Source organism: Anabas testudineus, chromosome 11, assembly GCF_900324465.2.
Source record: "Anabas testudineus chromosome 11, fAnaTes1.2, whole genome shotgun sequence".
NCBI lineage: Eukaryota > Metazoa > Chordata > Actinopteri > Anabantiformes > Anabantidae > Anabas > Anabas testudineus.
The window spans coordinates 13,396,460-13,414,093 of NC_046620.1; the positions used below are offsets into that span (position 1 = coordinate 13,396,460).

The following is a 17,634-nucleotide window of genomic DNA, read 5'->3' on the forward strand; positions in this document are numbered from 1 at the left end:
GTGTGTGTGTGTGTGTGTGTGTGTGTGTGTGTGTGTGTGTGTGTGTGTGTGAGTATGAGAGAGAGAGATGTAGCTCTCTACTGCCTACTTCCTATTATGTAGGACATTATGTACCAAGAGAACAATAATAAATAAGTCATTGCTAAGTATATGAGCCAGTGCAACAACACAAAACACAAATATATATTATTCACTAAAACCAAGTGAAACACATTAAAATGATCTCCATATGTCAAATGACCAAAATGTTGAATGAGGAGTTAAATGGAGACACTTTTCTTGTCTCTGTCTTCAAATTCCATATGCACGAAACCTGTATGGTGGAGTTTTTATTCTGCTTTTAATATTTCAAATATATAGTGGCAAATTGTTATTGTTAAAAATTGAAATAGCCATAAAATGTGATCTGATCTTTATCTAAGTCAAGAGCATTAACAAATATAATGTGCCTAAAGTAATAACACACACAAAAAAATCAGATCTTTTATGTCTTTATTGAGAACAACCATAATAACATCATAGTGCCAGTGGAAAAAGTATGTGGCTCTGTCATATTCTTTGGACGTCTCGTTGATGGCTCTCCTCAACTAGCTCCACAGCGTCTCTGTTGGGTTGAGATCTGGGCTCTAACTTGGCCACTACAAAAGGCGGATTTTGTTTTTCTGAAGCCATTCTGTTGTTAGTTTTGGGTTATTGTCCTGTAGCATCATCCAACTTCTACAGAGTTTCAGCTGACGTACAGACATTCTCACATTATCCTGAAGAATATTTTGATACACTTGGGAATTCATCTTCACCTCAATCACTGCAAGCTGTTCCAGGCCCTGATGCAGCAAAGCAGGCCCAAGTCATGATGTTTCCTCCACTATATTTACGATGGGAATGATGTTTTCACGATGAAATGCAGTGACCTTTTTACACTAGATGTAGTGCTGTGTTTTCTTTCCAAGTAGTTTAATCTTAGTTTTATCAGTAAAATAAAACATAATACTGCTGTGAAGTGTTTCAGTGTTTTTTGTTAGTTAAAGTAGCTCTAGTCCTCACCTACAAACTAAATTTCTTAACAAGACTCACATACTTTTTCTACTAGCACTATGGGGTTTTTATGGTTGTTCTTAATAAAGACATGAAACATCAGAATTTCTTTGTGTTATTATTTTAGGCACATTATATTGTTAATACCCAGATGAAGAACAGATCACATTTTTTGACAAATTAATGCAGGAAACCACAAAATTCCAAAAGGTTCAAATACTTTTTCTTGCCACTGTATCTATAGACTCCATGTTAGATAAAGCAAATGCTTTCAGACGTCTGGTAAGCTTTTATCTTGTCATCATGTCCCTTCTTAAGTATGTGGGATTCAGAGAGTTGTCCCTGTCTTACTCATAGCCTGATCAAATACAGTAGTGAGACTTTTCATTCGGTAGCAAAAACAGAGACTATACTTCAGCTTCCCCAGCACAAACCTACCTGGTAGAATGGATTCTGCTATCATACTGCCAGACCCAGCAGATCCTCTGAATAAAGCATAAATAAACTTCTCTGTAGAGCACTTTGTTGTGCTTACTAAATAAATGGACTTGTCTTGCCACATTCATTAAATTGATTATATGTAAAGCAAAGCAATTAACAACATTTTAAACTCCACTTTAAGCACCATATGCTACTGCATAGGAAATGAACACTCGCATTTTTATCATGGCACCTCCACAGTACAATAAGTGAAACACCAGAGTTCTGCTGTGACCCAAATCTCGGATTGTTGTCTTATTCTGTGGATAATGAGTAACCAGAGTCCATGACCAAAACAACAGTGTTATTAAAATGTCATTATGAAATGTCAATAGTGTTATTGGACACAAAGGAGGAGAAAATAACCACTCAAAAACATCCAGTATCATTCAGAGAAGTGCCATTGTGATAGAAAAATATTTTTCATTCATACTGTATTTTATAATAAGCAGAGAACTGTTTCATTATTGTGCTTTAATAGAAATTTAATTTTATTATTATCGGATCTACTTGACTGAAAAACAAAAACTACTTTGTAGAAAACGACCTGCTGTCTTACTTGGAAACATTTAAAACCCTGAAGGTAAAGAGGGCTCATCCCTATCCCTTTTACACACACACACACACACACACAGATTATCTTCCCTTCATAGTAGACCTCAAGATATTTTCAGCTAAAATAAGAACAATAATTTCTTGACGACAAGAGCAGATCTCTCTACTATTCTTCTTCTTGCATATTGTTCAGTACGGACAGAGCAGAGCCAACTGAAGCCGCACACAAATGCAACTTCTAATGACTTCACTGCCTGTAGCCAACTGCTCAACTCAATATAAATACCTCCCGTAATTACAACGTGTCACTAACACACAGTATTTTTAACATTATGTAATATGCCTTCATCTGGCAGGAGGAAGAAAACATATAATTTAAAAGTCCAAAAATGAAGACATTTAGAAAAAAATGTGATTTGATTAGACGCAGCAGTTAATGGCAGGCCTTAGTGCTGCTGTCTGAGCAGCACATTGATAAGGTTCCCAAATTATTTTATTGTTCCTGATCTAATTGCAAAATTGAAGATAGATAGGATGCAGCTCGCCTACGCAAGGAAACATATTTCCTCGCTGGATAAAATTATATGTTCCAGTCTCTGCTGTAAGTGACAAAAAGCATTAATAATATAAACAACACACTGACTGATGCAAAATGTATTGTCTGTAAATTGGTGATTAGTGGAAAGGTGCATAATTTCTGAATTATGTCCTGCTTTCTATCCACTTCAGTATTTTCCCACAGCATTAGCAAGCCTAATTGACAAGTGGCTCCTGCTAAATGTAAAACAGAGGAATAATTCCTTCTCACTCTATGATCCGTCATGCCCTGGCACCTACAGCAAAACCACATTAATCTGGCTTTAGCAAAGCATGACTTATTGATCGTAGTTCAGAGCAGTGGTGATAACAAAACTGCTCTATTTCAAGTGCAAACCAGGCCCTTAACTTTCCCACACTCGTCTCCGCACCCTTCAGCAGCCCTGTTTTCAGTGGCAGAAATGATCGGTAACTGATTAATGAAAATGTCATAATTATTTGAATAAAACCAAATAATAATGTTTTTACAATTATTCCCTTAGAGGCACCAGAGGCTGTCCTGACAGGTCTGCTCTAAACATAAAGAAACCTCACATATAATATATTGATAATCATGTGTTTACTGATAGTGTATGCAAATATTGGGTTCCTATATTAAGGGAAAGAAAGTATGTGGGTGTTTGCAGGCATACCGCCTGCAATCCAAATATACAGTATCAATCTTAGAGATCTAATGGCATTTTGTATGGTATGCATAGCATCAGCCAAACACTTAAAGATGACTTGAAATGAGGGAATTATTTCTCCAAAGTGATGGATGTACGACCATTTGGAAAAACAGAAGCACACTTCATCAAAAGTCATTGTCATGCAATAGGCAGCATATGAACAGTATCATGCAATGGTAATTAACTAAAATGTCTGTTCAGGCTAAGTTGACGTCACTAACCCCAAATGAGATAATCAGTCTTTAGTCCAGGCTTGGTTTCAATTTTCTGTCTTTGAATTTTCTTTTCAAGACCGTTTTAAATGAACCAGAACAGTTAATAGCTTTCTCTCCATCTTTTGTTGGATGGTTGATATGCTCGTGCATTCATTTGGTTGATGAGTTCAAAGTGGTTCATCACAAAGAAAGTACTTATCAGCGGCGGCTGAAGGTATTCTTTTGCACATGTGGGTAGAGAGGGGATTTATGCTGCTGGCTTTACACCACTCCACATGCTCATGTATTAATACACACACACACACATACGTACATAGACACACCAACTCTCACATACCGTATATTCGCAGAGGTGAAGAGAGTCTTTCTGTCTCCCATTTCCTGTCTGCCTGATACCATTACCATTATCTGTGCCATGTTCATGGCAACCATTTAGAGCCCAGGAAGAGTCTGGCCAGCAAAGTACACTGCAAATTGCCCTACTATTAACTAATCAGTGGCTAGATGTACACTAGTGTAACTGATGTTCTGCACTGTTACTATCACAGTCAGCCTCATAATAACCCATTAGCACCATCAAAATTAAGTTTCAGCATGAAGACATGCTCATACAAAGTGCTTCCACCACACTGCTTTATGTACAGTGGTTTCACTGTAATTAAAACGTGACAGGCTGACTAAGTATCAATTAATTTATTATACAACTGACATAGTGCAAACACATAACATGCAAAATCTTTAAATACATTTTAAGGCATAGTAAGTCTATGGATCAGTAGGATAAGTATTAAACTCTGGGTGTTCTCCCTGATGCCACCAAAGTGCCCTCCCTGTGCAGAAATGTTATGCTCTGTTCATTACAAAGAGTTAATAAGATATAAATTAAACTAAGTTTTAGTTTGTTTTGACAAATTAAGATGAAAATTTGTCATCATGTTAATCCTTTTACTGAAATCACGCTAGGATTACATACTATAATTATATAGTTATACATTATATGATATAATTATTTAATTAGCAATTTACTTATAATTAGTTAGTAATTATAATTAGTTCATCAATTCACTTTTCTAAATGTTTCTATTATCCAAATCCCACTTCTACCTTAATAACCCTTAATATGATTAATTATGCCGGCTAAACAGCTTTTTATTAAAAACATTTGCAGTATGCTGTGAGTCAACCTTCTTCCATAGATTCATATGTTTTCAAAGTTATTTTTCTATCTTGTTACATTTATTCTAGCTCATTTTATTAAAAGTAGACATTCGTAATTTCTTTTATAAATATTCAAAAAAATAGTCCTATATCAGAAAGAATTACATAGTATACAGCTGGTCATGAAGTTCAATCACAGCCACAGGCTATGCATTGTGAATGGTCCCCAGTGTGGTATAATTGTTTTTAAAACTTTTACAAAAATGTTAAAGCATTAAAAATGAATCCACCATAAATACGAATCTTTAACAAGTACTTTAAATATGATTATTTAAATTTTTAATAATTTTGTGTTTGCCAAATGCTGTTCTAATTAGGCAAAAACAACTTTTACAAATCTACGGTCTAATTTTTTAAAGCTTATTTTCTAATGACTTATACTGTGTGCTTCACTTTTAAATCAAATTTATAATAAATAATTGAACACTGAGACAAAATTTGCATGAACAGAAAAACATCCCCGTCAAGATCTTAAGAGCCAGTTCAGAGAAGAAGGAAGCTAGTGACAGATGGGCTGAGCCCCGGCCTGGGCTGTCATCTAGGTGACTTAGTGTACAGTTCTCTCTCCCCCCGCTTTCCATCTGCAGATCATAATTCACGTCTTAAAAGATAACCTTACTTTTTCAGCTCCGGAGAAAAAAAAAAAGCCATGCACTCATTCTTCCATAGTATGGTCTTAATTATCTCTGTAAGGAAGCACCCTTTTGCTCCGCTCCCTCTTAACCTTTGCTCTTTGCTCCACATTAAATATGTTTTTCTCAATGACTCGAATCAGTCACTATAAGCTGACAGGCTTAAAATCTAAAGAGAAATGGAGGCAGTCTGCATTCATATATCAGCAAACAAAGCAATCCACAAGCCACAGCAGATTTTTGGATTTGGGTAATTTATTTTGTTGCTTAAATGTTTTCAAGATAAATTAGATCAAATGTGCGTAGGCAATGACAACTGAACAGAAAAACAGAGGAGGCTACGATGAAGAAATAGCTAAAATATTAACTCAAGTTCACAAGAAACTTTCCAAACTCTGCATGCAGTACAGATCCCCTATACACCTTTTGTCTCACGTCGCTAACTCCCAGTTGCAATTGGAGACAAAACACACCGCAGCTGAGGGCTATGGGAAAGCAATTAAAGAAGTATTTTGTTGCTGGACTTCAGCCGAAAGGCATTAACTACAATTCCCCTCTGGGTACAGTGTTCATAGCACGCTCTGTTGGGTCAGGGAGTGAGCTGTAGTCTGGGTGCTACAAGCTGTAAACAGAGAGTGAGGGAGACAGGCGGAGTGAGAGGGGTGAATGCTATTATCACGAGCATGGCAGTCAACAGGATCTCGGCGCTCTCTAACAGCCCTGTAATATTGTGACCTGAGGGTGAAATTGTAAGGAAATTAAAAGAGGAAGAAATAAAGAAAGTAATGAGAGAAAGGTACTATACTACAGCATAAATCTAATCAACATTAGGCCTGATAAAAGAGACATGGAGAACAGACACAATAGGAAAGGAAGCCAATGACAAGAGAAGAAACTGAGTGAAGCAGAAAGTGAGCGTAGAGGGCTTTTGAAGAATGAAGTGGTTATGCTGCAAATCACTCTCGCTTTGCACAACAAGCCCCTCAAGCATCATTCTGAAGCCCCTGAAGCCATGTCAGACCCTCAGAACAAGTCAACCCAGACCTTTCTACTAATTCGGATATAATAAAGGGCATATCTGCCCTGCTAGAAGGGAGGTTGTTTTCAGTATCTTTTTCTATATCCCGTTGACGTCTGAACTTTTTTTTTTATATTTACAAAAAAATCAGTATAGTACATCAAGGGGAAAAAAAGGACTTCACTGTGTAATAATAACCAAGTTCTTCTTCTTCTTAGACGAGGCTGAAATAAAAGCGGCTTTTGAAGTTTCACAGACATTATGCAGAGAGCATGTTTGTGCAAATGCCACTTGTGTGATGATAAACAGCGTGAAAATAAATTCTCTCTGCTTTTTTTTAAAAGCGTCAAGGTTGTATGCAACTTGAAAATGCACCTCGACATTTCCTGAGAAGAAGGTCTAACACAGCCAATAAAAAGAGAAAGTGAATGAGTTAGAAAAAGAAGAAAATCAACATCCAAAGTCAGCATAATGGCTTTTCCTGGGTGCCACCATTCAATCAAACCGAACCTTTAATAGGGGGTGATTACGCCTGGCATTACAGACGACCCTGTGAGTTGTAGAAAAACTGGAAGTGCCAGCTATTATAAGAGCGAAAAAGAGTCGAACAGCAAAGGAAATCAATGAGTGGCTGAGTAGGCCAGCGATATTGTATTAAGCCAGAATTACAAATATCTCCTCTGAGGGAAAACATAAGCTATATTAATTACAGTTAACCCCTGGGCCTTGCTTTCAGGACCCCTGAAGCTTCAATGTTAAATAGCAAGAGTCTTTTAAAGAGGTCTGATGTGTCACTAGATGAAAGATTTCTGACCCATGTTCAGGATGACTGGATGTTATGTCATTGTCAGAACTTTTCTATCAAGATTAACCTTTTGACTCTTTTTCTCCTGACACAACGGGTGTGTTGTACACGCTTTACTGCTTGGGCGAAAACATCATCTGGTGTTGGTCTAAAATGATAAGGGTGTGATCAAGTGACACCAGACAGACCCAGGCCGGGTTGTTTCTAGTTAAGCTAACCATGTCTGACTCCAACTCCAATTTATCCTACAGATGTGAGTGTAGCATCAATCTTCCCGGCTAACTTTTAGCAAGTCAGCAAACAAGTCTATTTCCCGAAATATCAGGCTATTCACAAATGACCTTTCATGTTTTATTTGGCTTGAGATGTCTTTGATGTAGTGCAAAACACAAGTTCGCATTAATAAAAAGGTCATTATATATGCCATTGTCTTGACAGATTGCAGGCACATATGCAGACAGATGCATCAGTGCTTGAGAAAGTGCCAGATCTGGAGAACCGGAGCCAAAAATATTCCAGTGCGTCACTCTGAATGTCAGTGTTTATGAAAAAAGGACAAGCATATCTGAGTGATAATCTGGACACCTGGCTGGTAAACAGCAAGAAAGATCTGAGGTGAAGAAAGATAGAAAGGCAGAGAAAAAGCGTATTTTAATGGAGATGAAAGACTTGATGACAGGTGGAGTCGCTGTTTTTCTGCTCCAAAATGTTGAATTTTCAATTAGACTCACTTGAAAGCGTAAAAAACAAAGTAAAAAGAAACCTATTCAATACAACTCTCAGTTACCCCATCTGCATCAGTGACCCCAAATTATGTGCACTCAGTGGCTGTGTCTGCCCAAGCGGCAGAAAGCTATCAGGGGCCGACAGCTAAGCACGAAAGATCCCCAGGAAGTGTTTTCCACCAAACACAGGAGTGGGTGAAAAGATTAACAGAAAATTCAGGAGGACAGAAGCAAAAGAGAGGTGGGTAAAAGTCAGAAAGCAATGACAATGCAATTAACTGCAAAGGACAAAGAGTCAGAGGACAGAATATGAACAGAGGACAGAGATAAAATGGGACAGACAGAGACGGAGAAAGTGAAATCAAATAAGAGGAGGCTGGCCGGTGCGTCAATCTAGCCTCTGATAGAGAAAAGAAAAATGAAAAACAACAAAGATATGGTAAGCATTAGACGAGGACGCTACGGAGATGAAATAAGATACTTGACAAGTATGTATGAACAAAAATGTTATCACATAAATGAATAAGAGTAAAACAGATACCGTAAACAAGAAGAAGAACGTTAAGGACTGACAGCAGAACGCGAGCAAATGAAAAGCAAATTCCCAGCAAGATAAAGAGAAAAGAAAATCAGACAAGTGTGTGTCAGTTCTTGTTGCTGCAGAATAGAAGCATATGGGCATTAGCATGTTAATTGGATCTTTTCTACAGACGTGTTTTCTCCATTTACTATCAAAGTCGTCCAGAAAGATACAGATGTTGCATTTAAAAGACTCAATCAGAGACTTTTTGTTTTACAATATACACTACTGGCCCCTGATCATCCATGAGGAATTTTCATTATATCAGTAGGGACTTGTGATGGCACGTGACTTCACTCAGCGAAGACGCCGTGTTGGATTAAACATTTAGCCGAGTAATTGCTTCTTGTTAATTGTTGTTTTTGCAAGGAGTCATTTGTTAAAGACGGCATAAATAGCCTTTCTTGCCTGGATGGAAATTCAGAAACCATTCTGGGGAATTGAATTTGCTTTAAAAAGCTTAATATAGCAGCTACGATGAGGTTTTAATCAGTCATTTGCGCAGACAAACAGCTATCCAGCAATGAGCTACCTCACTGGTCATTAAGTTATAAAAGCCCCGACAGCAAGAACTTTCTGTTTTATGCTTCCAAATATATAATGTGATTTCTGTGACCTTAAGGTAAGCGTACGAGACGAGCAGCGTAGAACTAATAGAAAGGTGATGTGGAACTGCACGTTCCTTGGCTTTGCCTAGAAATCTTTGGGATTTCTGATAGGGAACGTTCGATCCATCGAGGAAGTGAGGGAGCACGCTTTCCCATTACAGTAGCTGTGCAGCTGTCGCATCTTGAGTAGTGGTGCTGCAAATTGAATTCAGGTACCGGAGGAGGGGAGGATATCACAGGCCAGGGGAGACAGAAGACCAGCTTTTAATGTATAATAATGCAAAAGGATGAGAAATGGATCTGTCTTTGTCACAAACGCGCACTCACTACTCTGAGCATATCTGTTGTATAGGGCTCTGTTTACAAAGCCATCACCCATTCACTCTATTCTAGCACCACCTATTGATAATACAGTAGCTGTTCACTAAATGCTGAATGCTACAGAAGCACTGTTTACCAGAACTGTGTCACTGCACGTGTTTATTTGTATTAAGGTAAAATGTATGTATTAAATGCATTGAAAGCTGAAATAGAAACATTTTTGATTCCTTAGTATCATGTGAGTCTCTTTCCTTAAATGAGTCAGGTGATAAATCACTTGCACTTGAATTTCTATTATTGTAAAACTGCTCATCCAGCCACCTGTGTTCAGTAAACACGGGGCATAGATAAGTGCAAGAGATAACTGTGAAATTCAATCAACAGGAGATCCCCCTTATTCTCATGGAAAATCATGAATAATGGCATGAATAGAACAGAGATGGACAAGAGTTGCACAGAATGACTGCAGCTGCTACATATTGCAACACTTAACTTTAATCACATCCTATGGCCAGTCCAGCTTGCACGATTGCTTCAGCTAACGCAACTTCAGTGTCTGCTTCTGCTCTATAAATGTCTTCAGCATTTTACACAGACCCAGCTGTGCACTACTGCGCCTCTCTTCGAATGAAATGCTGAAGTAAAGCCCGATCTCCGCAGACAATACAGCCCTATTCGTTGAATAATGGAAAAGGTTAAATCGCGCCATTGGATCTGTCATCACTTGATGTATGGCTTGCCCATGTGGGAACTCTAAACCTTAATGGGTGACATTTTAGCATTAGTCCAAATTATGCAGTTTCTCTGAACTATTATCCTGGCTCTCATTTCTGGGTTTACAAAACACCCAATGTGAGTAGTTAATTGTGGAGCAGCAAAATGGTCCAGATCATCCAATTGGCTTAAGTCAGCATGAGGTCAAGGAGGGCGGTTTTCCACATTGACAGTTCTGGATCAGAACACGTTAATTCACGTGATTCTTGATCCTTCCCATTGCTTTTTCCAAGAAAGTGTTAGGCAGCAGGACAAGTCTCGCTGTTAGCCCTAAGAAGTAAATCGAGCATTACTTTGTTGATGAACACGTCGATCACCATGCTCAGGCTGCAAGACCAGGTGACATTTACAGCCGTTGCATGTACCTAGGAATAAAACATGGAGCATTAGCTTGATTAATATTGAGGAATAGCAACAGGCAGTGAATAGTCTGCTGACCTTCCCTAAGTGATGAGTCTCAATTACATGGCTGTCTGTGAGCGTGTGAGCGTGAGAGTCAGAGGCAGAGAGAAGCTGCGCATACAAGCGTGCTCAGCCGTGCATTTGCATTCGTTCAGTGTGTTTTCCCATAGCAATTGGCCTCAGAACCACAGACATTACAGCATTCATCTAAAGTCAGAAACAAATGACAAAGAACAGCTTTTACAGCAATCGTGTGTCTTCTTCATTCATCCACCACTTTCATTAGGACATAAAAGCTTTCAAAAGCCGTCCCTCAAACACCATTGAAATTGCAAAGGCAGTGGGCACAATTTTTTGAATTGGAGGCACAATGACCATGCAAAGCTTTTTCATCTTTTAATGTAGACCTTTCTCGCTTCTCTCTCTCTCTCTCCGACGTCTCATTCCTGTCCCTTCAAACGGCGAGCAATTTTGCAGCTTGCTCATTCACCCACTTGCACAACTGTCTGGTTAGAGAAGCACAGACCGGCTGACTGACTGACAGGCAGACAGACGGCGTGTGTGATGATGAATGACAAACTTATCTCCGAGACTCAGGAAGCAGCGCTGCACATATCTCAACCTGCCTGTCTGCACATTTCTCTTCATTGCCGCCTTTTGTCGTCCCTTTTCCGATTCTGTCTCTTTTTCTGTGTCAGCCTCACTGTGTTGCTATTCTTGTCTCTCTGTGTATCGCATGGTATGTGCTGAGAAGCGCTCATTCCTCGCAGTCATATCAGTTCACTGAAGCCACTTCACTTACCATTGCCTCTAATAAAACCCCAGATGACACACGCAGTTATTTCAAACAGGGTTACGTAAATCCAAAGGAATCCCCAAAAGGAGAAACCCAATTTAGAGGCAGATATCTTCAAGTCAAGATCATGCGTTTCTGCTTTTTCTCTGCCACTGCTGGATTCTGAAAGGAGGCAAAGCAGCATTCAGCGAAGATTTTTTGGCTTCTTTTGCTTCCTGCTTGTGGGTCATTCGGTCTATGTAAGAATGCTTATTTTCCTCCATCCATGAATTAGCTAATATGATCAATGTGAGGGCGAACGCGTGAGGGGTGGTTTTAAAGCGGCGTCAGACAATTCTCACAGAAAAGGGAAGGGGCTGTGGGTGCATTTGGATTGTGAAAATAGAAGTCACGCAAAGTCGACAGACGTTACTGAGAGCAAAGCAGAAAAGCAGCCTCAAGTTTCACCTTTACGCAGACACCATGTTCTTTAAGTGTGGCATAATGATTAATACACCAAGTGGAGAGAAAGGTTGAATGCATTGACCTTTAATCGGGGCATACGTGACTACTTTTCTGCATTGTGTGCTGCATGAACGCTTATGGATGCCTGCGTGCTCACAAGTATTCCAGACAAATGTTACGTCATCTGTGGCAAAGTAATGTCTTTCTCTCTATTTTTTTGTCGTGGTAATTTCACTAACAAGACGCAGGAGCCTGCACGGACACGAGACAAGTGTGTGTGTGGATGTGTTAAGTCTATGTGTGCGTGCGTGCGTGTGTGAAATGTATGGGATTCATCTAGGAACACACTTCTTCTAATCTCTTTGGCTGCATGTAGGAGGATAGGGGCTGCTGTCCTGTGCAGCCTGTACTCCAGTATTGAAAATCCCTCTATATATTCACATTGATCCACTGAGGATTTTCCAGTCTGCAGGAGCTGACTGTGCTTTCCTTCAGAAAAAAACCCCAAAATACTGAGCAATATTTTCTCCTCTGATGCATGCACTCATTACAATATCATCCAGCTTTTCCACTATATAAATAGAACATAATAGATGACAATGCAATACAACATTTACGTGAATCTGCATTTCAATAAATTGACCCCATGCTTACAGAAAGCTGAGCTGGAGTTTGGATTTCAACACACCTTCTGCACACAACAATAATGCTTCTACAGCAAACAGGGGAAATGGTTAATCCACTTCTACTTGCGTCAACAGTCATGGTCAAACCATGCAAATCCCAGTTCTCCTTCATCAATGCCAAAAGTGAGACATAAGAGCAAACTGGGATTTCCACCGGCTCACTGTCACTTGTCTAAATGAGTTAAATAAAAAGAAACAAAAAAATGAGTCGGTGACTTACCTTCCTTGTGTTGGGTTAGAAACTGCAGCTCCAGAGAAAGAAACAGATGCTGAAGAGGTTCAGAGAACCAAGGTGTTGTCCTTCCCCGAAGACTGACTCCCAGCTTCTGCGCTCTTATTTAACGCAGCGTCAAGAACAAAAAAAAAAAAAAAAACTTTTTTTTTTTTTTTCTCTCCACCGAGGTGAAACACAATAAAATCAATCAAATGGTACGACTGTCGCGGCTTCGCCCAGATGTCTACCTTTTTTATGAGATGAATTAACGACCGGCGGTGCGCAGGGTGGAGGAGTCCTGTGCGCGGCGCCGCTCTGTAGCTGTTGTGCGCGGTGACAGTTGACTGCCCGGTAATCCAAGTGCGTCTAACAGCCTGGCGTTTACGCGAAGGAGCGTGTGGTGGTGGAGCTCCTCCTCACCGTATCCCCCGTTTCTGTGGGTTTAAAGACACACAACAAGGAGGACAGCAGCTCCGGGATGAACTCTCCCTTGGACACCGGCGTTAAAACAAACACCATAAAGAGAAAATGACTGGATAAGTACTGTGGAGTGTTTCTCCGTGGTGTCAACACTGGGTTTTTAATGCCAGGCAATTTGTCTCATCTTGCCTGTAGCTTTGTGGGTTACCATATTTAATTCGTTTAGATAAATATGGGCATGATATATTATTTGGTTATAAAAGTGATTTAAATGGTCATCACAGTCACAGGTGATAGCGCCTACATGTGGTCAACTGCTGACCCCATTAGGATATCCTTAAAGAATAAAATGTTTTTAATATGTTGTTTATGGACTTTTCTCCCTCTGAAAAGGCAGAAACTACACATATGAGATTGGATTTAATTTTAAAATTGTGTCTGCTGACAGTCCACTCTGTGTAAATGCACCAGGTGGATTTCAAGTGTCCCCGTCCAGCAGTTGACTATTGGTCCTGATTGGTTTTCACTTGTGATGTAACAAGAACATGCTCGGGCCTAACTTAAGATTTAAAGGATGAGGACAGTAACTTTCTGTGTTTATGTTATTGTCCAGGAATACCACAAAAAGACTAAAACTAACAAGGAATTATGGTTTCAGCTCATTTGTCTGTGCCTTTCCATTAGTTGCTCTATAAGGGGGAGCACACTGGTAGCCAAGTGGTTTGTGCACATGCCAGGTAACACAACAGTCAAATAATCATTGCTAATATATTTATGATATGAGGAACAACAGACTCTTTATGTACTTGAAAAACCACAGATCAAGTTGATATCCACTGGATAACTGATGAGCGACTGTTCAAAATCCATTTAGGTTTCCCTGTCGAGCCCATTTAGTCTTGAAGTGGGGATATTGTTATTGATTTGTTTGAAAGAAAAAATGTTTTATGACGAGCCAAATGCAAAAACACTGAAAGGAGAACGCGTTCGCCAAATAGATGATTTCCATATTCTAATAATGGAAAGTTGGTGTCTTGTAGCCCGACTTGGCCTTTTAGATGGCTGGTGGCGTGTAAAGCAAAACATCTGTGGAACACCTGAGGGAGTATAGTGAAAAACAGTTTACGTCCTCACACTGTTTTGCTTTTGTTCCACTACTTTCTCTTTACGCTTAATTACAATGCAACCAGCTGTTTGTCTGCAGCTCCATCATGACAAATTTAGGACTAATCTCTCTTTCTCTCTCTTTCTCACACACACACACACATATACACACCAACACATGCACACTGTTGGCTGTAAACACACACAGGAAAGGAGTGGACAAACACAATCTACTTGGGAATGTTATTTCGTCTTCCAACACTGACAACAACATTGTCCTTGTCAGCTACATTTGACATACACATCTGATCACATAATTAAATTTACCCTAAAACATGCTACAGTACAGTCTAGTACAAAAATATCTACTGGTTACAGAAAGAGTTTAATATCTTTTGTGGTTGTAAGTGATAAATTCTGCTCTTTTTTTTTGTTTTGTTTTGTTTTCTTCTTTTTTTTTACATTGATTTTTTTTCTCCGCACAGCATCTACAAGCACAGATAAGTCTTTGGCATCCCAGCAGGAAGTAAAACCATCAGGATGTGGAAGGCAAATGCCACTGGGTGATGTTTTGTGTTGAGTTGGTTGTGCACTCTCTAGGTTCATTGAATGTTTTACTTTTAAAGACACTACTTTTTTATAAATGTCTGATTTTAATTTGGGCTTCCTGCTGCGAATCAGAAAATGTGCCCACATCCCGATGAACTCACCATGGGGGCTTGTCAAAGACTGCTTCATTTTCTATGGAGCAAAGTTAGGATTTCGTCTCTCTCTCTCTGTTTGAGGAATGATTTAGCACAACAATACTGAAACAACTTTAATAGGTTTTATTTTTAGGGTGATTCTTTTTTTGTTATTAAAGCTGGCCATATACATTTTTGTATTATGAATATATCGAAAGATTTGAAACATGTGAAAGTGGTTTGTTCACAATAAGAGTTATTACCTAAATGCATTTCCTTTCAGCTCTGTTGAGAATTTGGTGTTTTGACTTTCCCACCATCAGCTGTACTGTTTTGATTCACTCTCACTGGTCCAAAATCTCACAACAACAGTTATTACAATTATAAAGTACCTGTATTAATAGTAGTGGATTTGCTAAGGGTTGGATGATGAGTAATGCAGACACCAGAATTTGAACCGTGGTACATTCAGTGTACATCTCTGCACGGCTCGAAGTGCTACTGAATCTGTCCGGATCACGGAAAGCTTCATATTAAATACGTTTTGGAGCATATTTGTAGTTTTTTAAAGAAAGCACACACTGTATCTTTATATTTAAATAAACATGTGGTGTCTGAAGTCACTTTTAACTTTTTCTCTATTAAAGTAATTCACATTTTCCCAACCTGCTGTTTAATTGCTGATGATGAGGGATGAAGGTTTTTCAGCATGCTTTATATGCTGGCACTGGACTAACGTGTTAAGTTAGACTTGAATCTATATGGAAATAACAACGTCCCATAACATAATACATAACGGCCTGCACTTAAGGTTAAATGTAGACAGTAGTACTAGTACTGTGATCAGTTGAGTCATTTAAACCATAGGGTGTCTTCCTAGTGTGCTGAGGTTTTCCCTGCTGTGACAAATAAAAATATCTGCTAAAGTGAAATTTGTAATTTCAACATGACAATGATGTTGTTATTATTCTCAATGAACTAAATATTTTATTGTCATGCTATTGCTATGATATCTTCTATCTCTCAGCAAAAACATGACCAGCTTAATTTTGCAGCAGGTATTAACAAAAGACAGATTGTTCCTCACCGCCAGTTCGCATACAAACTGCTTATTCAGGGATTTTTCAGCTCTCCTGTTCGTCCCTCTCGTGTGGTGGGTCAGCTTTCCTAAATGTAATATTAAAAATCTATTATTAAGCTGCAAATTCAATCGTGCCAGTGTGTTTAGCTCCAGAGTCTGCAGAGAACTGCTGCTCAGGAGCTTGATATAAAGTCTTTAACCTCTGAGAAGCTGGTAATTGAACCACCACCGAAGAAGAAGATGAAGAAGAGGCTCCAGCTCAGATTGAAATCTTTAGTTTTATTTCTTTTATTTTAGCACTTTTCAACTGTGCCTGCCCGAAATATTCATCATCTGGCTTTGGGAAAACTAAGCATCTATATTTGTTCTTTCGGCTCAGATCAGTTTTAATCTTCACAACCTTGATGAAAAAGGACTCCAGCACGTTTGCAGGGGGGGGGGGGAGGAGGGGCGTGAAAGCAGCAGATTTATTTACAGCTATGAGTCATATGCTGCAAAAAGAGACTCTATTCTAACACAACAAAAGAACAGTGTGATTGTTACGCTAAATGCCATGGTCTGTGGACAGCGCAGTTTGTCAAAATGGTGTTAAAATACTTGGTTATCTATTAGCAAAAGGGTGTGCCAAATACACAGCAACAACTAAAATCACCTACTAATTACTACCAGAGCTGAGGCAGAGTGAAATTACATCAGGGCTTTAGTAATGACATCTGTGGGTGAGGAAATGGAATAATTAGTTTTTACTTGTAAACTTCCACATGCATGCACGTCCGCATATTAATCTCCTCCTGTTAACATTTCTCTGGGAACTCATTTGGTAATCTGAACACGTGGAGGCCTCCAAAAAAACACCTCAGGAGCAACAGTATGGAGTGATCCTGTTTGGTTGGACTTGTTTAATTATACAACAGTTGGACATGTTTGGCGGCCAGACGGACACTGAGGCACAGCCCAGATTCATCAATCTTATAGGTGGGAGGGAGCTCAGGGGACGAGGGCGGAGACGTTCCACTTTACCTGGCTGAGGGTGATGAATGTTAAGAAACTCTGATGCCATGTAGCAGGGAAACCTTCTAACATGTGTCTCTACATTTTAAACTGACTAAACAGTTCAAGAGTGATGTATCCTCAAATAAAAAAAACTGATCACTTTGTATGCAGTGCAATGTGTGAAGTGTAGTTGAACTGTTGTAAACAAAGGCTGCCTACTGTTGCTTTGTCTTATGGGGGTCCCACTTAGTTTAGTGGACTTAAACCAAGTGAGGTTTGTTTGTTTATTATTCAACATTTATAACTAATAATGATCTCTTCCTGTTATATTAGCTAGGGAGTTTATTTGAGCAATAACAAAGTACCCCATTCATTTAAAGACAGGCCTGTTTGGTTTGTTGATAATATCACGAGTAGCTATATTGGATTTCCTGTCTCTGGCTTTGGGGACATTGGCACATTGAACAACATGCACAAACGATACTATACTAGCAACTTATGAAACAGTGTGCTTCAGTGGAAATTCAGTTACTGTTTGACGACCGGTGTCAGAAACCCGAGATGATTTGGTGCAGCACCA

At 39.2% G+C, this 17,634-nt stretch overlaps 1 protein-coding gene across 1 annotated transcript in view; it reads right to left on the minus strand.

Moving 5' to 3' along the window:
- Positions 1-13,118, minus strand: part of calcr (calcitonin receptor) — a 46,999-nt gene extending 33,881 nt beyond the window's left edge. Inside the window, exons 1-2 of the mRNA XM_026348824.1 lie at positions 13,022-13,118; positions 12,780-12,892 (exon numbers count right to left, since the gene is read on the minus strand). The gene's annotated coding sequence lies outside the window, so the exon portion shown is untranslated. The remainder of the gene's footprint in view (positions 1-12,779; positions 12,893-13,021) is intronic.
- Positions 13,119-17,634: the final 4,516 nt, after the last annotated feature.